The sequence below is a fragment of the Eptesicus fuscus genome, chromosome 6 (assembly GCF_027574615.1).
Source record: "Eptesicus fuscus isolate TK198812 chromosome 6, DD_ASM_mEF_20220401, whole genome shotgun sequence".
Classification (NCBI taxonomy): Eukaryota; Metazoa; Chordata; class Mammalia; order Chiroptera; family Vespertilionidae; genus Eptesicus; species Eptesicus fuscus.
In genome coordinates, this window is record NC_072478.1 from 49,465,669 (window position 1) to 49,492,067 (window position 26,399).

The 26,399-nt window shown below is 40.7% G+C and overlaps 1 protein-coding gene and 1 pseudogene across 1 annotated transcript in view; both read left to right on the top strand.

The window, feature by feature from the left end:
* The window catches only part of DCHS2 (dachsous cadherin-related 2), a 196,831-nt gene that overhangs the window by 46,649 nt on the left and 123,783 nt on the right, over positions 1–26,399 (top strand). The window lies entirely within an intron of this gene.
* On the top strand, positions 25,093–25,787 carry LOC103288464 (dual specificity protein phosphatase 18-like; annotated as a pseudogene).

The window sequence follows — 26,399 nt, forward strand, 5'->3', positions numbered from 1 at the left end:
GGTCAAAGGAAAAAGCTTGAGGCCGTAAAGTGCTTTTTAAAGAGGTGAGGTCTGCAGGGAACATAGAGGTGAGTGATTGGGGGAGAGTCCGGTCACAACCCCAAAGGAGCAATGAGGTGGAGAGAGAGGTGGGGAAGAACTTCGAGACTAAAAATGAATAGGAGGGTCCTAGCCAGTTTGGCTCAGTGAATAGAGCGTTGGCCTGTGGACTGAAGGGTCCCAGGTTTGATTCCGGTCAAGGGCATGTACCTCAGATGCAGGTTCCTGGCCCTGGTCAGGGACATGTGGAAGGCAACCAGTCAATGTGTCTCTCTCACATGAGTGTTTCTCTCTGTCTCTCCCTCTCCCTTCCACTCTCTCTAAAAATCATCCTCAGGTGAGGAGTAAAAAAAAAAAAGAAAAAAAGAAAGAAAGAAAGAATAGGAGGGTGTCATAGGCAACTTTACATGCTTTGCAGTTTGCCTGGTCGTTAACGTCCAGGATGCTGTAGAAACAAAATAAATGTTTTTTGATAACACAATTCAAAGTTCAAATGTAATAATTGCCCAGTTCATCCGTAGAATATTATTTGTAAGCCTTGATTTGTAGTTAGTGGGTAGATTACTGATGTATTTGCCTGACTAAAATCTTTTCCTTTGGAAGACTTGAGCGTGTGATGCTGAGTACAGCAATGGCCTGGAAAGTATCTGTGTGTATGTGTATCAGTACTATTTGAACCAGGAGAAAGTACAGAATTATTGTACTATATGAAAACAATTACAGTTTCTACTTAATATTTCATGCTTATCATTTATATGTGTCAAATAATTTAACTGGTAGTTTTAATATATGAAAGCTAAGAACTATATCAGTATTTGTCACATGAATACTTTAAAAATAAGCAGTTGCTTAGCACTCATGAAATTTAATGTGTTATGTACCTACAAGAACAATATTCCCTTCTTCTAAAAGCTTATAAAAACCAATGCAAAATAGCATTGATGATTATATCAATTCAGGTGCCATGAGAAGCAGACTCCATGGAAGAATAAGACATGCAAGAGAGTCATTGGGAACCAAACCTGTAAAGGATACAGGGCGATGGAGTAGGAGGAGACTCAGACTGTGATGCAGGGTGCCACCTATGAAAGGAAAGAACGAAGGAGGGGCATTGGGTAGAAAGAGGCTCGAACAGAATGCAGCTCTGAAAAAGGCTTGACCAGACAGACCAATGGGGTTTCCCAGAACAAAGACCGCCCATTTGAGGGGTCCACATTGGGCAAGAATGGCCAGCCTTAGTACCCAATCAGGCTCCGTCATTGTCTGGGAGCAGCCGGGGAGAGTATGGCCTTGGCCAGGTTGTGGCAGCTGGAGGCTGTTGGCTAACTCTACACCTCCCCTCAGGGTCTCTCTCTCTCTTTTTTTTAAATGTGAAGCAGATTTTATTAAGGTATTATATGTGTACATATCTTACCCCTCTTGAAGTGAGATCTGAGCAGCCCCAGTCCCATGGCTACCATAATTATGCAGTTTATAAACTAAATTATCAAGCTTTAAAATTGACATTCTAAATATTCACTCATGTGAATATTGTTACTGGCAATTGGGGATTTTTAGAAACACATTGGAATCATGCAAAACCACAGACTAACCAACGTGAAATTGTATATTCTCTGTAAACCTAAGGGCTAATCTTATTTTATTTGAAGATTTACAACCACCATTTTAGTATTTATTTTCATCTGCATCTGGGATCTAGAGAGCAATTCTAGCTTTCTTTAAAAGTTGTGTTAATTGCTTTCTCTAATTCTGAATATAATACATGCTCATTTTAGAAATATAAGAAAAATTTTATTTTATTATTTATTTTTTTAAATATATGTTTTATTGATTTTTAGAGAAGAATGGAGAAGGAGAGAGAGATAGAAACATCTATGAGTCTTGGCTGCCTCCTGCAGGATCCCGGCCCCCACTGGGGATGGAGCCCGAAACCTGAGAATGTGCTCTGACTGGGGATTGAACCAGCCACCTCTTGGTTCTGGGTGGATGTTCAACCACTGAGCCACACCAGCTGGGCAAGAAACCTTTTAAAAAGGATATGAAAATCACTTTCTTTTATTTTTTTCAATTAGTTTACATTCAATATTATTTTGTATCAGTTTTAAATATATAGCATCTGGTTAGACAGTCATATATTTAAAAATAACTGTTAATTCCAACACTGAAAATGAATATACAGTTAACTTTTGTGGTGTTTCCCCTGCGATTAAAAAAAAATGTGCACATGTAACAGGGATGTTAATAAGGTCTGCTAATTGCCACTGAATTAGAGGGATGAGTTGTTTCTGTGAGAAGACTCCAGCCCCACCCAATAGCACCTGAGCTATGAGCTGGTGGCAGTGGCCTGACAAGTCTGCTAGTGCCTGGGCTCAGGCCCGAGCTCAGGGAAGAAAGACGCAACCAAGATGAACTTGTCCCATTAAGAAAGTCCAAGTCTGCCATAGACGATTGGAACTCCCTTGGTGACTGCCATTTATATCTGTCTGACCGTCCTGGAGCCATGGAACGCATGTCTGGGGGCCACAAAGACCTGTTTCAAAAATGTTATGGCTCAAAGAATGTAGCTTTGGGATTATACCAAGTGTGCCAAAAGGGGCAAGCTTTCTTGTGCTACCATAGATCACCTTGAAGCTGGCACTTGTGCTGGTAGTGTTGGTAGAGCAATCACAGTGCCCAGTGAGACATGATGGTACTTGGAGAAGCCCAGCAGGCTGAGGGGGTGTTCAGCAGATGCCCAGAAGATGACTGGAAGTGCTTAGATGGAGCAGGAGTGTTTGGAAACACACAGCAGCTGATGATGCTCAGAAGTAATGCAGGGATTAGAGCTCCTGCATGAGTAGGTGGGCCACAACCAGTGAAGTTGGGCTGTGGCTCTTAGTCTAACCCCATGTGTCCCTGAGATATGTACACATGAAGAGATGTGTGTGTGTGTGCGTGCATATGTGTGTATGTGTGTGAGAGAGAAAAGGAGAAAAGGGGAGACATTGTGTAGTTAATGGAGGTTATAAACAATTTTTAATTCTATTTTTTTCATTTAACATTAGAGTGAATAGATGTTTGCCCAAATTATTAAGTTTTCCTTGAAAACATGATTTTAAAATGGATGTAAGATGTTTCATGGTATATGTTTGCTCTCATGTTTTTTAATTTTCTTATTGATACATATTTTGATTTTTGTGTTTTTTTAATTTCAAAATGTGATGAACATGTTTGCACTTGTATCTTTTATCATATCTTTGATGATTTCTTTAAAATAAATCTCTACAATGAGATTGCCATATCTAAGGATAGTCTCATTTTAAGATCTTTGATACATAACATGTACTTGCTTTCAAGGAAATTTTTGAAGTTTACTCACCCATTGCCGGTGTATGAGATTGTCTACCTCATTAAATCCACTCCATCATAGCATCTATTTAAAATAATATTTTCTAGTTTGATATGTAAAAATATTAGATTGTTTAAACTTTTTACCAGTTAAGTTAAATCTTTCTGGGGTTTTCTACTTAGTCTACTGTGTGCTCGACCTACTTTTATTTTGTAGGATGTCAACATTGTTCATATTTATTGGAAAAAACCTTTTTTATATTATGTCTATCAACCTTTTGTATTTGTTCTTTTTTCCCCTCTTATTGCCTTTTCATTGTATTTGCAATATTTTATTAATGCATAGAATTTTAAAGCTTTTTTTGTAGTTAGATCTTTCTTTTCCTTTGTGACTTTTGGATCTTCTATCCCTAGATTAAAAAAAAATCAGTTAAGTGCTTGGAATAAAATCAGTTGAAGTTTCAAATTAAACCACATGCCAAAATTTATTCCAGCTGGCATAAGGAATTAAATATAAAAGGGGCCATAAAATTCTGTTTGCCAAAAACAGGGATTTGCTGGTCTCCTTCACTATCTGTGTTGTTGCTGTTAATGTAATCCTTGCAGCTCAGAGTGGGGGGACGATTGGAAGTATGCAGATCCTTCTTTGACTAAGTTTGAATGGTTGACCCAGGGCTCTGCCAGCCAGAAGAGCATCTCAAGGCCCTATTTTGGATGAGTAATTTATGCATGTGAAATCCCTAAGCTCCATCACACTGGTCACCAAGAGATAGATCTATAACAAAAAAGTTCTAAGAAAAAGAGGTAGTGTTCATGAATATAGTGGACAATGTAGTAAGGAGAGGTAGCTTGTGTATCTGTTGACATGTGCATCAAAAGGGCTGTGGGTTTAAGACAAAGGGAGGAGAAATTGCTTGGGAGCAGCAAAGAGGACACATACTTCAATCTTAGCCCACTGGAACTAGGAGTGTGGGAAGCAAACCCCTGTCACTCCAGAGGGTGTCAAGGTAACTCATGTGCTAGTGTGTGTGGGGGGGCATACTGTTTTAATTACACCAAGAAGGTGAAGGGAGCATTCAGAGAAGAGGTTCAGAGCACAAAAGGACTTTGCTGATGGCAGATCTGGATTATCCAAGGTGCGGGGAAGGATTTGGAGGATCCAGGAAGGGCATGTTTGAGTCAGTTAGGTAAGGGAGTGAGTGTGGTTCTACCTATGTATGCAGACTGAGGTCAACAGGATGGAGGCATGATATAAGATTCATCCTGAAGGTCACTTAGGGGAGACTGATGCTCAACTAATTCTAGCCTCCTTCTCGGGACCTGTCATTTAGGTTGTGTCACTGGGCACCATGGGGTAGGAGGGTTACATGGTGGTGTGAAGTGGAAGAAGAGGAGCTCTGTGTATATGCCCCCAAATTCTGTTACAGGTGGTTACAAGAGGTCACCCAGATGAAGAGGCTATAAAAATCTTTGGATTAGTGAGTGAGTATGGTGTATTTGATGGGGATGTACAGACTTGACTTGTCTGATAGCAATAAATGACATTTACTCATTTATTTTCCCAGTGGTTATTGATTACCAGGGGCAGAGAATACAGTGAAAAGCAAGAATTGTTCTCTCCCAATAATGTAACTCATCAGAATATCACCCTGTTGTGGTCCTTATTCATGTCCTATTTTCTCCACAACCTTCAGAATCACAAAAGCTTATTGTCCATGGATGGGTGTTTATGCTTATTAATGAATAAAGAACTGTATTTTTAGAAAGTAAAAAAAATGTTTTATAAATAATCAGACTCTTTCAAATGGGAAACAAAACACAACTGCCTAATAAAGAATGACATAATCCTTTCAATAAAATTAAAAATTTAAAACAAATAGAGATGTGCTAACTCTGATAAGTGCTGTATTATAGTTGTTTTTTTTTAATCCTTATTGTTAAGAGTATTACAGATGTCCCCTGTTTTTCTCCCTATTGCCTCCCTCTACCAGTTCCCGCCCCACCTCAGGCCTTCACCACCCTATTGTCTGTGTCCATGGACAATGCATATATGAATATAAGATCTTTGGTTAATCTCTTCCTGCCTCCCCCTCCCCCCTTTCCTCTGAAGTAAGTCTGTTCTGTGTTTCCATGCCTCTGGTTCTATTTTATTTATCAGTTTATTTTGTTCATTAGATTCCCTTTCGTTTATTTTGATTTTTAGATTCAATTGTTGATAGATATGTATTTATTGCCATTTTATTGTTCATATTTTTCCTTCTTCTTCCTAAAAAAGACCCGTCAACATTTCATGTAATACTGGTTTGGTGACGATGAACTCCTTTAGCTTTTTCTTGTCTGTGAAGCTCATTATCTGATCTTCAATTATAGGTGTGTTGTTGTTTTTTTAATTTGGAGAAAGGTTGTTCTGCTATAAAGGCTCTTAAAAATGAAAATAGAAAGGAACCTTTCTGAAAAACTATTCACATCAGTGTGCCAATGATCGTCACAGCTGATACTGAGGGCTTGACTGTTTTTCAGTGTACTTTTATTTTATGACATAGATTTGGTAATTTGTGTGGTTTTAAAAATGGACTTTACATATATTCAGTAAGCCTGGAAAAATACAATCATTCATGGTATTTAATTAATTCATGAACCATTATAATGTCTGCTTCCAAAGCTGCTGACCCAGAGTCTTATTTATTTCTTTTTAGCTATCAACAAGTTGCTACAGTTGATGCAGAAATCTTTTGAACATATCATGTCATCATATTGAAGAAATCTTGGTGAATGTTTTAAAATATGATCAAACCAATTTCCACTTAGCTTTTAAGTCAATGAGGTTTTCCATTCTCTTTCAGTGCATGATTCCAACAAAGACTTAGCATCTTTCTTTTAAACACCCCCTAATATCAAAGGACTTCAGGGCTGCGGCGCCTCTTTATGTTTGTCTTTGCCAGCAAAAGTTTGTGTCATTTTTCTAAAATGCTGGCTAAGTTCAAAGAGACTTCATAGTAACTCTCAGCTTACTTGTGATATATATGTGTGTGCTTTTTGCACTTTACAACTCCAGGCATCCCAAGCTTTTCTTCCTAATGACATATGGGGTAATAAACATGTGAAAGACATTATTTGATGAAACAGAGAAAGTCTGAATTATGTGGCAAGGATGAGGTTCAATTGTGATTTTTAAAAATGCCTCTCTTTATATCTTCTTTATACTGTGTTCTTTGGTCTTATAACTTCTTAGCCTGTAGGGATAAGGAGGGAAAAACCTAACTATTTCTGGGAAACTAATATAATGACTTTTATGTCTCATAAAAGTAGAATACAAATATGTTCAGTTATTCATAGAATTTTATCTGGTCTATGAATCTTTAATGGGGGCAGTATCACCACCAGGGGGCAATAACTGGTTTTTGGAGGAGAAAAATAAAAAAGATAATGGCAATGACTTTTGGCTTTTGAAAGCATCAGGGTACATAAATAGATATACAGTATATCTGTGATACTTAAATTTCATTAGGAGGGATGAGAAAAAAATCTCTACAGAGGCGATTAGAGGGACAATACTTTCATAAAGGTTGAGAAACACTGATCTAATCTTTGAAGATGGAAATTCAGCATCGTCCTAAAATGTATATCACCAAGGAGATAATGTAGATAAAATTTTGAAAGTAAATTTCAATTTCATCCTCTCCAAATACAATTTCATTTGTTTGTAAACCATGGATCTTCTTTTAAAAAAATATATATTTTATTGATTTTTACAGAGAGGAAGGGAGAGGGATAGAGAGCTAGAAACATCGATCAGCTGCCTCCTGCACACCCCCTACTGGGGATGTGCCCGCAACCAAGGTACATGCCCTTGACCAGAATCGAACCTGGGACCCTTCAGTCCACAGGCCGATGCTCTATCCACTGAGCCAAACCGGTCAGGGCTAAACCATGGATCTTATACTGAGTTTTCAGCATGTCAGCCTATTTATAACTCATGCTGGTTCTTTATACACCAACCTTCTGAGGCAGGACATTGGCTGGCTCAGCTTTGCTTCCCTGGTCCTTTCCTCTAGGAGCTGTTTTTTTGGGGAAATGAGGTAAGGAAAGTGAAGCACCTGGAAGGGAACACTCAGTAAGTGCAAGTGTAGACAGCTGTGAGATCACAAAGGAATAAATAGTTAACTTTGCTGGAAGGTGTTTAGGAAGGGATTTGACAAAGAGATGACTTTAGACCAAGGAGTTTACAAAGTTGGTGGTAAAACAATTACATCTTTATTTGCAATGAACTCCATCTGAAATGTACTGTTTCCTTCAATTGTGATGTGGCAAACCACAGGAGAATTACCAATATCTGGACTTTGTCCCCAAGAGAAATCATAGATATTTCCATAGCACATGATAGTTGTTGCAACTATCTTGAAATATTGCTTTCACCACAACATTAAAAGGAAAAGGACAATATGGGAGGCATGCATAACTGAGAAGAGATACATATTCATGATAAAAATAGATCAGCTACAGCAGAGTCATGCGATTAAGGAGAAAATTCGTGGTTTATTAAAGAGGGGCTATGACAAGACAGGCTGTAGAAGAAGAGATTGACATGGCCAATGCAAATATGAAAATATCTCTCAGATCCTCAAAGAAATATGAATTAAAAATAATGTAATAAAATTTTGGCAAATTGCCCAAGACTAAAGGTAAAAATGTACATTATAAAGAGTGTGGGAAAATACACCTTTTCATGATGTTGGTACAAAGTGGTAAATCCTTTTTCCTCCGGGGCAATATTATAATAGCTTTCAGTTTTTAAAAAAATGCTCATCATAACTGTTGACCAAGAAATTCCATCTTTAGAAATTTCTCCTATGAGAATACTGGCATGTAGGACATTGGTATATATATACACAAGAATGTTTGGCAAAATAGTATCTTCATTGTGAAAAGCCAGAAGTGACTTAAATTAGTCCATTAGTGGGAAATTTATTGAAGACATGGTCAGATTCTTATAATGGTGCCATATACGGCTATAAATGGATATAGTTCTATCTACTGACAAGAAAACTCTTCTAAGACATACTGTTATATGAAAAGTCATAAGGAAAATAAGTAGTGTGATCTTATTTATGTAAAATATATCAAAGCCAAAAACTCAACAAAATCCAGAGAGCATGGAAACTTGTCACGATGGATATGAGCCCAATTCTTAATAGACAGACCTGCTGGTGGGAGGAGGGGTATGACTATTTGAATGACAGGTTTGTTTTTACTTCTCTATAATGTTTGGACTTTTTATCTATGTATTACTGCATAATTAAGTAAAAAGGAAAAGAATTCTGGAAGATGATTGCATTTACAATGAAAGCAAAAGGATAAACGTCTTAGGAATGCGCCCATCAGGAAATGTGCAGGACTTCTGGAAAGAGAACTATTAAATTTTATTGATGGATATAAAAGAAAGCCCAAGTAAATGGAGAGACGTACCATGTTCTTGAAGTGGATGTTTCAGTGGAAGTTTATATATTTGAGTGCAAATCTAGTCAAAACCCATGGGAAATTAAACTTGACAAAGTGATCCTGAAGTTCTTCGGCAAGAATGAAAAACAGGCAAGAATAGCTTAAAAAAAATCTTGAAAAAGAATAATGGAGTGTGCCTGTGCAGCCAGATATTGAAGAATGTTCTAAAATTAAAATAATGGAAATAGTGAGCACTTGGCCCATGCTTCGATGAAATGATCCATTTAACAGAATGGAAAACCAGAAATTGGTTGGCTGTCCACTCCAACCTCTAGGGCATCGATTGGCATTTGTCTACTGGAGACTCAAAGTCAGCCTTCCTACCTCTTTATTATCACTCCACAGGGGCCACGATCAACTTTGACTCCTTTACATTTTCCAGGGCACATTGTGCAATTCAGTGTTTAATACTCTATTAGTTAGATACTCTATTAGTTAGGCAGAGGATGACCATTTGATGGGGTTTACCTGGCAAGGTGATTGGGCAGAGTGATGTGGGTATGAACCTCTAAGAAAAGAGGATTTGGGGAATAGTGTGCTTCTAAGTAATTTTAAAAAATATATTTTTTTATTGATTTCAGAGTGAGTGGAAGGGAGAGGGAGAAAGAGATAGAAACATTGATGAGAGAGAAACATCGATCGGCTGCCTCCTGCACGCCCCCAGGACACTCAAATCAACTGAGCCACATGGGGCAGGGCTAAAAAATGCATAGAGAAGAGTTGAGAGAGGTGCTTGCTGTAAGTTATGAAGGAAAAACAAACTAAGTCAGATTCAAAGAATGTGCTATTCAAAATCCAAGGTTATGCCCAGAAACAGCAATAAAGTTAGAGGCTATAGCTTACATTGCTTATGTAGATTCTGAAATTTTACTCCTTTAAAGAAACCTATACATGGTATAAGAAAAGTTAATGATATTTACATTGTCTGATTACAAACAAAAGACTGTGTCTTAGTCAATTTGAGCTGCTATAACAGAATACATTAAACTGTGTGTCTTATAAGCAACAGAAATTTATTTCTCAGAGATCTGGAAGCTGGACGCCTGAGATCAGGGTGCCAACACTGTAGAGTTCTGATGAGGGTCCTCCTTTGGGCTGGAAACTGTCAATTTTTCTTGCATCTTCCCATGGTTGAAAGAGCAGAGAGAGAGAGAGAGAGAGAGAGAGAGAGAGAGAGAGAGAGCTTTCTGGGGTCTCTTTTATGAAGACAGTAATCTCTGAGGGCCCCACCCTCAAGACTATTCACCTCTCAGGTCTCACCTCCAACTACCATTACATTGAGGGTTAGGATTTCAACATGTAAATTTTGGGAGGGACACAAATATTTAGTTCACAACTGATTAATAGGCACACGTCTTTGTTTCACTGAATTACTTGACTTTGTACCACAGCTCTGGGGAGTTTCCAAGGATACGCTTCTGTGGAAGTTTGCCTCCACCTCCACCGAAGGAAAGCCTGGCTCAGGCTTGTTTTGTTTTAGATTTTCAATAGATTGCTGTCCTTTTTTCATGTCATTGAATCTATCTTTCCTAGCGGTTTTCATCATTAGGGTGGTCAGTGGCAAGATCTAGTTGGCCAAATGTTGGATGTTTATCTAAAGCAGTGGTTCTCACTTATTGTGCATTGTAGTGTCCTAGGGGCTGTCATTCACAGATTCTGACTCAATAGTTTAGGTGCAGGGCCTGACAGATTATGCATTTAAAAAAATATATTTTATTGATTTTTTTACAGTGAGGAAGGGAGAGAGACAGAGAGCCAGAAACATCGATGAGAGAGAAACATCGATCAGCTGCCTCCTGCACACCTCTACTGGGGATGTGCCTGCAACCAAGGTACATGCCCTTGACTGGAATCAAACCTGGGACCTTTCAGTCCGCAGGCCAACAGCTCTATCCACTGAGCCAAACCAGTTAGGGCAGATTATGCACTTTTAATGAGCTGCTCAGTGAACACCATGTGGCTGGTCTAGGGACCACACTTTGAGTAGGGCCACACTCAAAAGGAGCCAAGGAGGCCTAATTTGACCTTAGAATCTAGTCAGCACTGTCCAATAGAAATGTACTGTGAGCCATGAATGTGAACCAAATATGTAAATCAATAATTTTCTAGTAGTCACATCAAAAGAAGGAAAAAGGACAAGAGAAATTAATTTTAATAATAAAGTTTATTTAAATCAATATATCACACGCTTTATCTTTCAACATATAATCGATGTAAAAACTATTGAGATCTTTTACATGCTTTGGTTTGGATTGAGTTTTTGAAATAAGGGAGGAGGGAGGAAAGGAGAGAGCAAGGAAGAATATCAGTGAATCTGTAGATACCTCCCTGCAGAACCTGGTAGCCCTGGGAGGATGGAGCCCGGGAAGAGGTGCCCTGATTTCCCTCTGGTCCCTTCCTCTGATCTTCCTCTCTGCCTCCTATTGGCTGAGCTCACCGGAAGTCCAGAGAGCAAGGGAGCATCAAGGTGTGATCCTTTCAAGGTCAGCCCTGAAGGGCACAGAGCCTGGTGGACAAGGGTGGAGACAGGATCAGGGGCCTGTTGGGTTGACTGAGGTATTTTGCCCTCTCCCTTTCTCTTCTTTTTTCATATCATTTCCTCTATTAATCCTGAGCACTTTATTCTCCATATCTGTTCTTTCTGTCATCAACCTGCCTATTTTAACACAGATATTTAACTTGAAGTATAAAGTAGACCCTTACCCTCCTACTGAACAGTGTAAGAAAGTTAACTCCCATCTTCTCTCCCGCCTTAAATGCTGTTATGGTTTGTTTGAAATAGATATTGTAACACATTTATCTGATGAGGAAAATGAGGCTCTGGAGGTTATGTGGCCTTCCCTAAGTCAGGCAATACTCCACTGTGCTTGACTCTGAGGATATGAAGGTAAAATATAATCCATGTTATAACATCCGATTGAAATTGTGAAAACATTAGACTGACTAATAATGTTGCACTTTAGACAAAGTAGCTAAAAGCACATTGGTTTTATTATGATTTGTCTTATGATCTCTTATAATTTCACACTTATGTCATATTCAGTGTGCTTTATTCAAAACATTTCCTGTAGTCAAGACATTATAATGATGGTTGCAGCAACTTCTGACAAGGGGTCAGGGTGGTTTATAGCTTAATTAATTCTCTTCCTTACAAAACAATTGATGGCAGGAAAAAAATATTAAAATAGGAAACCTAATATATAGATCCAGGCTAAAAAAAGAACACCTTCCTGGAAGCAGGAAGTGTGGCTAGGAGTTCAGCTTCTGCAGGCAGCTTGGAAACTCAGAGCCAGGTGACAGAGCCAGGTGATCATTCTGAGCCAGACTTCAAGGCTAGGACTAGGACATCCCAGTGTCCCCATGGGACAGGAGCCTTGCAATGCCTTAACGAGTCCTAAAAGAGATTCACCCTACTAATGTTATCTGCAGAGAAAAACAAAACAAAAAAATATACACCAACTAACAATTAAAGGATTTCTTTGCAGTGTACAAGATTAACATAAAAACTCAGGAGCATTCCTACATACCAATAATAATAAGCAATGAGAAAATGTAAGAGAAGGCAACTAACCTTTTAACAAAATACATCTGACAAAAGATGTGCAAGACATTTTCTGAGAAAACAAGCTGGTATTGAGTGATAACATTGCACAAGCATTGCCTGTGATATAATCCAAATGCAGCTTTAGTTGTGCCTCTTATCTTCCTTTTACAATATATACAGACAAAGAGATCTTCCCAGCACTGGGATAGCGACTTGAGAAGTCCCTGTCTTTTATGGTTCCTCTCAGGTAATAAGCCCTATGTTCTCTTTAAGTGGCACAGTCTTATTTCAGCAAATAGAACTCTCAGTCCCTTGTCATAGCCAAAAATCAGAATTTAATTGAGTGTTAAATCTCTTCCAGCTGAGGTCTGTTCGCCCTTTTTCTTTCTTAATATTGTAAAGATGTTAATGTTCCCCTAAACTGACCTGTAGATTCAATGCAGTTCTACTAAAAATCCCAGTGGGTTTCTTTTGGGTGGAATTTGACGAGCTGATTCTACAGTGTCTATAAACATGGAGAGGGCCAAGAATCACTGAGACACTTTTGAAGAAGGAGGTCAGGGGACTTGAGCTCCTAGGAAAGAAGACTTGTAATTAAAGCATAGTAATTAAGAGAGTGTATTGCTGGCATTGGAATGGACAAATCAATCAATGAAAGAGAAGAGAGCCCAGGAATAGACTCGTGCATATAGACATTTGATTTATTTCAGAAAGTGGCATCACAGAGCCACAGGGCAAGACTGTCTTTTTCAATAAATGATTCTGGGACAAGTGGAAATTTATAGGGAAAAAATGAAATTGAATCCTCCAAAAGCAGTTGTACTAGATGCTGCTGAAATTGGATCCTTAAAAAGTTGTTTTAGATGATGCAAGGATGTATGAATTTTTGTAGACTATTGATAGATGCTACATCACACAACTCAGTTTAGGTTTTAAAGGACACATAATTCAGACGTTGGCTGTAAGAATAGGTCCAAGAATTCTATAGCATCTCTTCCTCCACAGAAGAGACATTTGGGGGGCTATAGTTAACTCCTCAGCCTGAGGATTAGTTCTTATGTTTCATCAGAAAGATTCCTATGAGGTCATATCTTAATTTTATTCTGTGTGGGATTCCATGTATCTGAATGGAGCCCCTGGGGGACACTGAAACAAATTTGCTGAGAGTGCTTCTGGATTTCTGACATTGTTCAGGCTTGAAACAAATGTCCTTTGCTCATTTTCTCATTGAATCTTAACCTATTATGATTTTTTGGGTGAACCTTGAAACCTTTTCATGACCTTCAGGTATGGTCTAATATTTCTGTGGCCTAAATGTGGCTCGTTTAAGAAAGAACATTTCATAAACTGACAATGATAACAGGGTTTAGATCCATATTTGTGCCCACACATGCATTTTCTGTCATCCTTTCCTACATATGAATTATTAAATATATATGCCTCTTGCCTCTTCAGTTAGATTCCAAAGTGCTAAAGATCATGGCTTATTTGATCACTGTAACTGCCATCTCATTATCATCTCACTAGCATAATCACAGCTGAAAGTTAGCTTATTCTGATAGACACTTTATCAAATCCATTGACAAGACACCACCATGAGGTTGGCTACTATTACGATCCTTATTTTGCAGATGGAGAAACTGAGGCACAAGGTGTGAAGTGATTTGCTGAAGATAACACAGCTAGTAGGAAGAAGACCTAGGAACAAAACCAGGAAAGTCCTATTCTGGAGTCTTGGCTGCTCTCTACTGTATAATACTTTTTATTATATACACAAGAAATTGATTATAGAAAAGAAGTTTTGAAGTTCTGTGGTAACAGACCCTGGCTAACTTATGTAGAAAATAATTCTTGGGAGGATATTGGGCAGCTTTAAAAATGGAACCAATATCTAGGAAACTAGGAGCATGGGCAGAAACCCAGGGAGCTGGGTCATGTTACAGAATTGGTCTGATAAATCTGAGGCTGCTGGGTGCCACTGAGTACTCAACTGTCCTCTTGTCATTGCCTCCCTTACTCAACAATTTAGGTTGTCTTGTAGAAACTTCCCTTTGGCCAAGCCCCAGACACCTGTGCATGCTCCATCTGCCAAGGGTGAGGACACAGAGTATGTGATCTTCTTTGGCTTTTGCAGTGAGAAGTAGGACTTGACTTCCCATCAAAACCCACACACTGAAGGCTTTCCCAGGGGGTCAGGGGGGTTTGATGTTGAGCAGCCAAAATATAATGAACCATCATCACAGCTCTCCTATTTACTATCTTGTGTTCACCCCACAGCGGCAATTCTGCTCACAGAGAATGGCCCACTAGGCACTTGCATTCCATGCCCAACAACATGCTGGCAAATAGAGCTATCTGCATAAGTCAGACTCAGAACATTAAGCAATAACCCTTTATTGTCACACAGGAAAGTATTATAGATAACACTTTGTATTATGGTTCTTCTTATATAGGTCTTATGAGAAGCCATATGTGATATTTCCTTACATTATCATGTATTAGCACTGATGAATGAAATGCTTCTTAATCTAAAGAATGAAAAATGTAAAAACGGTGATTTTTAAAGGATCTATGTTAGTATAATGAGATGGCAGGGCTCTTTGGAAAAGCAATAATGCTGGGAAAAATAGAAGGCAGCAAAAAAAGAGGACCGAATATGAGCTATATTGACTCCATGAAAGAAGCCATAGGCATGAGTCTGCAGGCACTGAGCAGGGCTGGTGAGGACAGGACATTGTGGACATCACTCATTCACAGGGTCGCCAGGAGTCAGAGTTGACTCAACAGACATAACACATTAATATCACTGTCACTAAGGATAACTTTTCTTCGTTAGCCATTCATTACTACTTTTTATTATCTGCCACTAAGAAATAATTAAAATTGCAGTGAGATATATCAGTGATTATTTAGATGAGATATGATATAATAGAACTTTCTGTCTCTCATTTGTCATATGAGAGCTTAGGTGACAACAGGAGAGCCAAGTAGGGGCTGAGGTTGAGACAGGGGACAGGGCTGAGGCACCAGGAAGGGTCTAGTATATAATTCTGGTCTAGGCAACCTGTATATTAATCCTTAGGAAAAATAGAGGCCAAGAGGTCAACTGAGGAAGGAAACTGGAAAACAGGGCAGGGGATCAAAGAAAGTGTCAGGGATCCCCCTGCTTGGCACGGTGTCCCAACCCTAGGGAGCAGGAAGGTAACAGTTACAGAATGTTTTGGCAGTAAACGAGTGTGATACTGGAGTGTGATATTGAACGCCTCCTTGTTTTTTGCCCAGGGCCAGAATGGCTCCCAGAGTGAGGGTGGGCCCAGCAGAGAAGCAATTAGAAACACTTGGCTGGGGCGAGAGGGGCCTGTAGTGTTCGGACTGCAAAAGCTGATGACAGTATTACTTTTTTAAAAGCCCTGTTTAAAAATCGGTCATGGTTCATTTAAGCACTGTGGCTTTGGGAGTTACCTCACAGCTATGTGTTTTGCCTTAGTTAAGTGGAGCCTGATGAACCAGAAATGCACTTTATATTATGCGATGCAGAGATCTGGTGGGATGGAAATTCTGTTCCTGCTAAGGGTTCAAATGCTAAATTACCCAAATTAACTAAATAGCATGTCAGTTCAGAGCTCGTTTAATGCTTTAGGGGCCCTGCTAATTGGTATTTGGCTTCTAAGTAGCGCAGTGATTCTGTATTCCTACTATATGTTCTTTGACATTTGGAAAAGCAAGCGATCCTGGCCAATTAAATTATCCTGTCTCAAAGAAGCATGACTTTTACTTAGTTTGGGGATTTTGAACAGAGAACAATCCTCTAAAAGACACTTAGACTGAGGGACTGGGGATAGCCAGGCCTGCTATTTCCAAGTGTTTGTATGACATGGACATAGCACAGACTACTTTTCCCTCTGATGGTGCTGAGCTTTTGTAAAGCAATTGCTATTTTTAAAACAATTATTTAATATTGTTTTCAGAGAGAAAGAGAGAGGGAGAGACAGACACATCAATGATGAGAGAGAATCATTGATCTGCTGCCTCCTGCATGCCCCACACTGGGGATCGAGTCTGCAACCCGGGCATGTACCCTGACTGGGAATTAAACAGTGACCTCTTAGTTCATAGGTCGACGTTCAACCACTGGGCCATCCAGGCCAGGCTAAAGTACTTTGCTCTTTCATTCAGTTGTGACTTTGGGATGACTTTGACAGTAAATCTCTTTACTGAAGGGATAGACCCCACAAGGCCCTGTTGCATAGCCAGAGTGAATAATTGTCGTCACCTGTTACGTGGTCTTGATCCCTCAGTCTGGCCCCCCTGTGCATCTGCAGCTGTCGAGGTGTGCTTATCAAGAATCTGCTTTCTGCGGTGTGCTCTCGTCTCTCGCTTGGAAAAGATGTTAATTTAAAAAGAAATAGAACTGCCAAAAGTGAATTATTGAGTTCCATGGTTATCTCTGGATTCTGGACTTATTGTAGATGTCAGCATCACGGGGAGGGGGAGAGGAAGAGGTCCTCCAGCCGGAATCCTCCAACGACCATTCATTACTCTGGAGAGGAGTGGGCGGTATTTGCAGATAACGCAGTCCTGAATCTTAACTAGGATGGGCCTTGAATGAAGATTACCTTCCCGTTTTCAGTCAGACATCTGAGGCGAGGTAAAGGCTTACATACAGAGGCCTAATGAATTGACAGAGCCGGGAAGGTTTCAGACACGTTGCAGTTTTTAAAATCCTGAGAGTCAGTGTTCAGATATTTCTTCACAGTGTGCATTTGTGCTGTTTATCCTGAAATCCAAAACATTCTAGTTTGATTTAGTAATTCAATTTAGTGTCTGCATGATTCATTTTCTCAAAAGAAAATTCGTTTGGGTTGTTTAGATCTGCAGCTGGCTTTCATCTTCATTTTCCCGTTCTTATATGTATGTTGTTGTTTTTTTCTATCCGCTGTAAATTTCCATTTTTCTTCAGCCTACATTTTCTCAAGCTCCTTATAATCATTGCATAAAGTTAAGCTTTTTCTTTTCTTTTTCTTTTTTTCAGATACTAGATACATGTGCTTGGTATGTTAAGAAGTTCTTTTCTGGGTTCAGTTTTACTATCGTTTACATTCAGCTCAGTGACTTCTATTTCTGCCCGGAATTCTAGTTGTTTAGGATCTCATTTAATTAACTATTTCTTCTTGAATTTGTTGCTTCTCAAAGCTTCTTGCATTTACCTGCTATTTGAGCCACATCTGCTACTCTCTGTAAGGGACATGTTTTATACTTGGATGTCATTTACACATGTATTAAGTCATATTTCAACAAGTTTTTGTTAAGCTCCCAATCTATGCATCTTAAGTACAATAATACATAAAAATGAGTTGAATATGCTTTTTAAATGCCCGCAAGCTTGGGGAAGATAAGGTAGGACATTCTAAGCCCCTGCTGCTCAAAGTGGGGACCCAGGAGCAGCAGCACTGGCGTCACCTGGGACTTGTTGGAAACATGCATCTCCGATATAACAACATTTATTTATGTACTTACCTATTTATTTATAGTTTGGTATACAATATTATAGTGATTTGTCATTTTTTTCAATTATAGTTGACATTTAATATGATTTTATATTAGTTTCAGGTGTCTAACACACATAGTGGTTAGATATTTATATATTTTATGAAGTGTTCCCCCTGATAATTCTAGTACCCACCTGGGACCATACATAGTTATTACAATATTACTGACTATATTCCCTATGCTGTACTTTACATCCCCATGACTACTTTGTAACTGCCAATTTGTACTTTTTAATTCCTTCACCCTTTTCATGCAGCCTCCCATCTGACAACCCTCAGTTTGTTCTCTGTATCTATGAATCTGTTTCTGTTTTGTTTGTTCATTTATTTAGTTCTTTAGATTCCCCATATAAGTGAAATCATATGATACTTATTGCTCTCTGACTTATTTCACTTAGTATAATACCCTCTAGGTCCATCCATGTTGTCACAAATGGTAAGATTTCATTTTTTATGGCCAAGTAATATTCCATTGTATATGCAGAATGGTTTACAGTTGTTCACATGGACAATGACTAATACATAATAATACAAGAATAAACTGTCATGCATACTCATAACTATAAACCTACTTTTGCTCCACCTGTATGTACCACTCAGTGATTTGGCATTTTATATCTTACAATGTTGGTTACCCCACTAATTCTGGCAATCATCTGTCATTGTGCAAACTTACCACAATATTATTGACTAAATCTCCCTTCACTTTTTCCACCCATCCACCTCCTCTCCTCCCCTCTGACAACCACCCCTTTGGTCTGTGTTCTATGAGTCTGTTTTTATTTATTTTTTGTACATTTGGTTTGTTTTTTATAACAAAATTTTAAGTATGCATTAGTAGATTTAATTATTTAATAACTAGAGGTCCAGTGCACAAAATTCGTGCACGTGTTGGGGGTGGTCCTTCAGCCCAGCCTGCGCTCTCTCGCAGTCCAGGAGCCCTCAGGGGATGTCCACCTGCGGGCAGTCAGACATCTCTTTCACAGTCCGGGGCTCTCACAGTCTGGGAACCCTCACTCCTTACTGTTGCTGCTCTTGTCAGCCTTGAGCCCAGCTTCTGGCTGAGTGGCACTCCCCTTGTGGGAGCACACTGACCACCAGGGGGCAGCTCCTGCATTGAGCCTCTGCCCCATGGTGGTCAATGCACATCATAGCGATCGGTCATTCTGGTTGTTCTGCCATAAAGTCGCTTAGGCTTTTATTATATAGATTGTGGCTAAAATGTACACATATAGATTACAGCCTGAGTTTTGTTATTTTAGTGATGCAAAGAAGCTCAGTGGGATTCTAAGCCTTGGAAATTGGAGTGACATACTGCAGAAGCTTTGAGCCAAGCTCACTTTTTTTATTTATTTGTTCACAGTACACCTTGGAGAATGCAGTGTAAATGGGAAAGAATGACTCTGAGTCTTCCAATCCCACTGACAAGCCATACACTTGGGACTGTCCCGAGGGGTCAAAGTATGGTCTGCATATGTTTTTTAGCCTTGTGAGTCCCATTTGTATGGCTTCTAACAGAGGCTGACCCTCCCAAGAGTGTGCTCGTGTAAATAGTATAATGAAAATATTGTAATAAAATTTGCCTACATGATCCAGGCAACTGGGGGTGGCTGTGATGGGGAGGGGAGAAGTGACAGGGACAGATGGAGTCAGGGTCTGACAGGGAAGGAACGATCCTGCTTGTTTGGCCTTGGAGCATAAAAACATCTGGGAAATAAAACGAGTGAAGTTGACTGGAAATGTGAACCTTTGCCAAAATTGTGTAAGAAAGGTGCAGTGAGGAACTGGAGCAGACGCTTACTTCCCTCTTCTCCTCCTCCAGCTTGGAGATTAAAAAAAAAAGCAAGAGAGAAATCATATTGCTGCACATGGGAAAATTGGCCATCCTCATAAACATGTATTAAGTTTGATTTCCCCAGTTCCCCTTCTGTGTAAGCAGTTGGTTGCCCAGGAAAACGGGTGGAGCGACTGTGTGATGTAAGAGCATGTGCCTGGGCAGAGCATTAAATCGCTTCTGGAGTCTTCAGATGTCAGAGAAGTCTTTTCTAGAGAAAGGGACAGGAGGACTTTTGAGGATCAGATGGAAGAAATGATGAAACAGTAGGAAGACCCATTCCTTACTGGGTGGGGAAGAGCATCACAGGTCTTAGGACAAGTTAGAAAAGTTATTGGGCAAACACTGCCTCTCTGGCCCTGTCAGTTGCTAATGCCCAGGTGCCTGGGTGACTGTGAGCTCAGCCAGGTCCCTCTGGCTTCTTTGGATGTCTTATCACCGGGCAGTGGGCAATGGCACTTCCTCTTCCTAGAGACACAATCCTCCTGTACTTCTGCTGTGGGCCCTCCTTCCAGGCCATTCTCTGGATTCATGCTGCTCCTTCTCTCTGCAATCTCTTCTCCTGCTATGTCCTGTGGATGTTCCCCAAACCCCACTGCATGATCCTGATGGTTTTACTTAGCATTCTCTTCCTACTTATTCTCTTGTATCCATCTTATTTCTAAGCATAGCCTTCGAACATCCTAGATTGAATATATACCTATTAATAAAAAATTTTGAGGAATCATCTCCAATATGTGTTTCTAAGCCATATTCAAGAATATGTATGTACTAGAGGCCCGGTGCATGAAATTTGTGCACGGGGTGGGAGGGTCCCCTCAGCTCAGCCTGGACCCTCTCCAATCTGGGACCCCTCAGGGGATGTCTGACTGCCTGATTCAGCCCAAAAACAGGCAATCGGACATCCCTCTCACAATCTGGGATTGCTGGATCCTAACTGCTCACCTGCCTGCCTGCCTGATCGCCCCTAACTGCCCCCCTGCCAGCCTGATCACCCCTAACCACCTCTGCCTGCCAGCCTGATCGCCCCTAACTGCCCCTCCCCCCCTGCCAGCCTGGCCAACCCACACAGCCTGCTGGTCAGTCATTTGGTCATCCCTTGCTAACCCCCTTGCCGGCCTGGTTGCCCCATGCAGCCTGCTGTTTGGTTGTTACTGTGAGGGCATCGTGACCAATTTGCATATTACCCTTTTATTAATATAGATGTGTATAAATGTAAATATAAAATATATGAAATATTATAAATAAACATGTAAAATATAAAATATGTAATAAAGTCTATAGATAAGATAAAATATTAAAAAATAAAAATGAAAACATCATTAAAATAAATTTGTTTTCTTCCCACAACTCTGTCTGTTCCCTTTGCCAGATCTCAGAGTGCACCTGTGCCTTTAGGAGAGCCCTGATGGACAGGAGCTGCACTTGGCCTGAATCCCGCCTGCTAGTCATTGCCCTGACCAGCTTCCCTCGCCTGTTGACTGGCTCCACCTTAATATGCAGGGCCTGGAGAGACTGATGCTCCAGTTCCCCAGTGTCCAGGGTCAAACTTAGTTCAGAATGTTTAGCTAAAAGCACTGGTTTCCTGGCTTTTCCTAAGTACCAGAAGTCAGGTATCAATACCAGAATAGTCTCATAACTTCTGGTTGCTTCTCTGATCAAAGAGGAATTCTGTCAAATACCAGCCCATTGAAGAGCAGATCTGGGAATCGGTATGCCTCTCAGTGGTAATATAGTGACACACCTAGAGGCAGGAAATCCTTGGGAACTGGTCTCTGAGATACGTGAGGATATTGAAAATGAGAAGGAAGTCAGGAAGTTCTATTGCAAATGAGTCATGGGCTCCAGTCAAAGTATATGCAATTACACTCATGTATAGGTCAAAACAAATTATGAAAGGTTTCGTCAGTATTTGAGAGTGAAGATTAGAAATGAATTCTAAGTGATGGGAAATACCATTCAAATTACTACCAAATTCCTGAAAATACTGTTTATCTTTATGCTTAGTTTCCTCATCTGTTGATTTGCAAATAATAGATTCATTAGGTCCCTTATGGTTTCCCTAGATAGTTCAGTGATAATGTATTTAGCCAAAGAAAATAGCCATTTGTTAAGCAGTTGAACAGCTGCTTAAGTTTGTTGGAGGACATCTTACAGGGGACAAGCCTTTTGCCACACCCATATGAGCTCATTTTGGCACTATGGACCCAACCTCACCCTGTTAGCAGCTGTCGGGATGGGAAGCACTTCCACTGTTGAGCTGCTGCATTCCCCAGTGACAATGACTGCCATGCACATTCTGACCTCTCTGAATGTCCCCTGTTGTCCATCTATTCTTGGTTGCCCCATAATCCACAGTATCCCATTTAGGAAAGAGCTGGACAGGGTCTCCCTTCCAGTCTTCCCTTCACTTCTTTATCTTGCATACTTCATTAATTTTAGGTATTTGTGTAAGAAGAGGCTTATCCACCATTTCGGTAGGATTAATGTCTTAATACTTTAAAAGCATAGCTTTAGACAGGAAATGGGGAGGCAGCGGTGATAAATTTTTGTTTTGGGTAGGGAAATACGTATATAGTGATGATGCTTCCTGAATTATGGCCTCATTTTTCCGCAGGTATCATGTTTCCCTTAGCAAAAAAAAAAAAAAAGAAAGAAAGAAAAAGGTTGGTTGGAGATTTTTTTTGCCTTTATTCTATATTATATTCTCTGGGATTTTTCTGCTTTGCTTCCCTTAATGTTAGAAACTCAACTTCAGGAAAATAATGTACAGAGTTATGCATTTTTTCTTTTGATTGGGCTGAAAAAAATACTACATTTAGGCTCCAAGTTAGTACTTCGTTCTAAACCTTGAAAAATGAATTAATAACCAACTTAATATTTTGGAATCATCTTTTAAACATACAGATATGTTACTCTGAATTTGAATATATCTATATTTATATATCTATATCTATATCTATATCTATATCTATATCTATATCTATATCTATCTATCTATATCTATTTGTGTTCAACAAATATTTATTGACTGCCTCCTCTCTGTCTGGTACTATTCTAGAAGCTGAAGGCAATAGTGGTGAACAAGGCAATATGCTTTTCATATGGAGCTTATTGTTATTTTTTGGTAGGGAAAGAATATAAAATAGTAATAAAAATAAATAAATAAATAAGATTATTTTAAATATTAAGGCAAAGGGGAAAATAAAGTAGATGTATTCATCATGGTCCCAGCAAGAAACAGAGAGAGCACTTAAATTATGATAATTTGAAAACAGTTTAATAAAAGCTCTATTTACAAAGGTATGGGCAGGGGCAGGGTAAGGAGACCTTATAAATGAATGCAGTACTGAGGTTAGTAACAGAGGCAAGCCCTGCAATGGAGGAACCAGTTACTCAAAAGCCAGACAAGACCAGTGGAGAGGGCTGCTGTGCAGGGGCTCTGACCTTCGGTGAGGTCTTGGCCAGCTCTTGCCTCTGCAGGAAGGAAACTAGGGAAGTAAGTTGCCAGCCTCACGGCTCCCCATTGGCCTGACCCATTAGAAATCACATGGTGAAGCAGCCACACGATGTAATCCGTTCACGTCAGTTTTTTAGGGCACAAGGCAGGTGGGAGAAAGGTGGGCTCTGTCAGTCTCAAGGGGCAGGGGGATATCCCGCACCAGAGAGAAATGGAACATTACATGGGGTGTACAATGGGTAAGGATCTAAAATGTCATATTGTTTCTGCCATAAGTGTACTTACAGTTTATTTTCAAAGATCAAAATTAAGTTTATGAAAAGATAACTAGGAAACTAAAACTGGTTATAGATGGTACAAGTGTTATACACCAAAACTCTTACATTTAAGAGCAGGAAGTGATTGTTTCTCCTTTGGAAGATGGGGAGACATTTCATGGAGCAAGTGTGATTGAAACTGAACTTAAGGACTGGATAGGCTGTTAGTAGTTAGGGAAGAAGGAGGAAACATTCCAGGACTGTAAAGTGTCCTGGGCCAAAGTGCACAGATGGGACACATTTAGGAACCATTTGGCTGAAGTGGTTGGATGATTCTACAATCCTTCTAGAATCATAGACTTGTACTGTAAAGAAACCTATGCTCTTCTAAACTCCCATGCAGTGTAAAATCACATCTGTAGGCACTAGTTAGCTTCCTTTCTTCTGCCCTATTTCTCTTCCCCCTCCCTCTGTACCTCAGTGCCTTTCAACAGGCATTTATTGAGCACTCACAATTGGCATAGTTGGAATAAGCGAACCAATGAGACACTTCACTGAACAAGACCGTGTACCCAGTTAGTCGGGGAGTTTAGTTTCAATCTCATATTCTAGAAGGTCTCTCAGTAATTTAACAAGATTGTAATACTGATAGCTAACACTTACTGAACACTTATTATATACCCTACAGTGTCCTTATTCAAGGAAACTTGGTTTGTCTTATGAAGAATGCATTCAAGACTTAGGAGAAAGGATTACTGAGATGGTCTTTCATGTTTTGGCCCTACAAAGGTGTGTTTGACTGTTTTAAAAGCAGCACTCATTTGTTGAAGTGGTATGTTGACTGGATAACCTACTGCATATCAAGCGTGCATGAGACTTTAACTTTACACAAATTGTGGAAGAGGAAAATTTTTTTAGTGAGAGACCCATAAAGATTGAGCCTGGGTTCAAAGAGATTTCCTTCTGCTCCACGGAAGCGTCTCCTACTTTTGGGATTTCTTTCTGGGATTCCAGACCTCAGTGCAGCAGGAGACCAGGCAGGTGAAGGTCCCGGGCAGGATGGCAGGAAACTGAGAGAAGCAGCCAGACTGAGGAGGGGCCAGCTCAGAGGCTCAGCTCCGGGAGGCTGGGAGGCTGCCGTGTCCGGGGCGGGGCGGAGCGCTGGCTCTGCTCCAGAGGAGGTGAGAAATCTGACTTGCATGCTGTCCTCAGAGAGATGTTTCCTTGGAGGCTTGCTGTGGTTTCTCTTCATTTCCGATGTTGGTAAGACAGAATTCATTCGGAAAAAGAGAGCTTCGTGATTCACAGTTAGCTCTGTGTGTGTTTAATAAGCTCTTTAGGAATTTCCCTTATAACTTTCAAGTCTTTTCTTTTTAACTTCAGACTAGTTTAAAGAAATACGTTATGAGCACGCGGTGCCAGAAGGTCGCGTGGCAGGGTTGTCCCTAGGCGGCTGCCGTAGAGTAGTCGGTGCATTGCCATGGAGACGAGCGAGGCCAGTAGAGTGGGCTGCGCGCTGAGCCGACCCTACTTTTCGAGGAGGACTATGGCTCCTGCGTGATCGTGGGACAGGTAACCGGTTTTCCATGGACACAGCCTCGCAGAAAGATGCGGCCTGGCCGCTGACCCACTGGCCTGATGACAGCATCCCCAGGTACCTTCCCGGTTGAGTTCCAACAGCCCTCAGCCGGCGGCCCCTCACGGATCACCGGGAGCCTGTATATCAGCAGTGGGGATGGCCGCCAACAACGAACTTAGGCTCTCCAGCAACCACATCACCTCGGTCGTCAGTGTCTCGGGGGAGGTGGTGAATACCTCGTATGGAGACATACCGTGTGTGCAGGTGCCTGTGGCTGGCACACCCAGGTCCCACCTCGGTGACTTCTTGGACCCCATTGCTGACCACACGGACGATGTCGGGATGGAGCAGGGCCGCACGCTGCTCCGCTGAGCGGCCGGTGTGAGGCGCTAGGCTGCCCTGTGCCTCGTCTACCTCATGAAGTACCACACCATGTCCCTGCTGGACGCTCACACGTGGACCAAGTCATGTCGGCCTGTCATCCGGCCCAACACTTTTTTGAGTGCTGGATTTTGGAAGCAGCTCATTCACTAAGGGTTCCAGCTGTTTGGCAAGAAAACCGTGCACATGGTCAACTCCCCTGTGGGACTGATCCCTGACATCTATGGGAAGGAGGTTCGTTTAATGATTCCACTGTAAGCCATGCCACCAGCCCCTGCATCGGGGTCAGAGGTGCAGATCTGTGCTGATCCTACACTAAGATCTGGACTTAAACAATCCATTTTTAAGTCCAGAAAAAAACAGGTGATGCCTTTTATCAGAGCAATAAAAAAGGAAGAGTGCGTAGTCTTTAACTTGTAATCCTTCTCTTTAAAGATTAAACTCACTAAGTGTAAAATGGTAAAGATAAGTTTCCTACCCTGTGAGTGACAGGTCATGGCTACTGGCCAGAGGGGAGAGTAAGTGAGGCAGGTGGTGCCTGAGTCAGATGGACCGGCACCCAAAGCCAGACTGGAATCCCACAGCCTTCCCCCAGACCCGTGGTCGGCAAACTGCGGCTCACGAGCCACATGCGGCTCTTTGGCCCCTTGAGTGTGACTCTTCCACAAAATACCACAGCCTGGGCGAGTCTATTTTGAAGAAGTGGCGTTAGAAGAAGTTTAAGTTTAAAAAATTTGGCTCTGAAAAGAAATTTCAATCGTTGTACTGTTGATATTTGGCTCTGTTGACTAATGAGTTTGCCGACCACTGCCCCAGACCAACTAACCCAGGCATGAGTGCCGCCATTCCACCTCGTTCTTTCAAACACAAGAGCCTTAAGCATCGTGGCACCTCCTTGCTATACAGTAAGTGCCAACCTACTGGATAAGT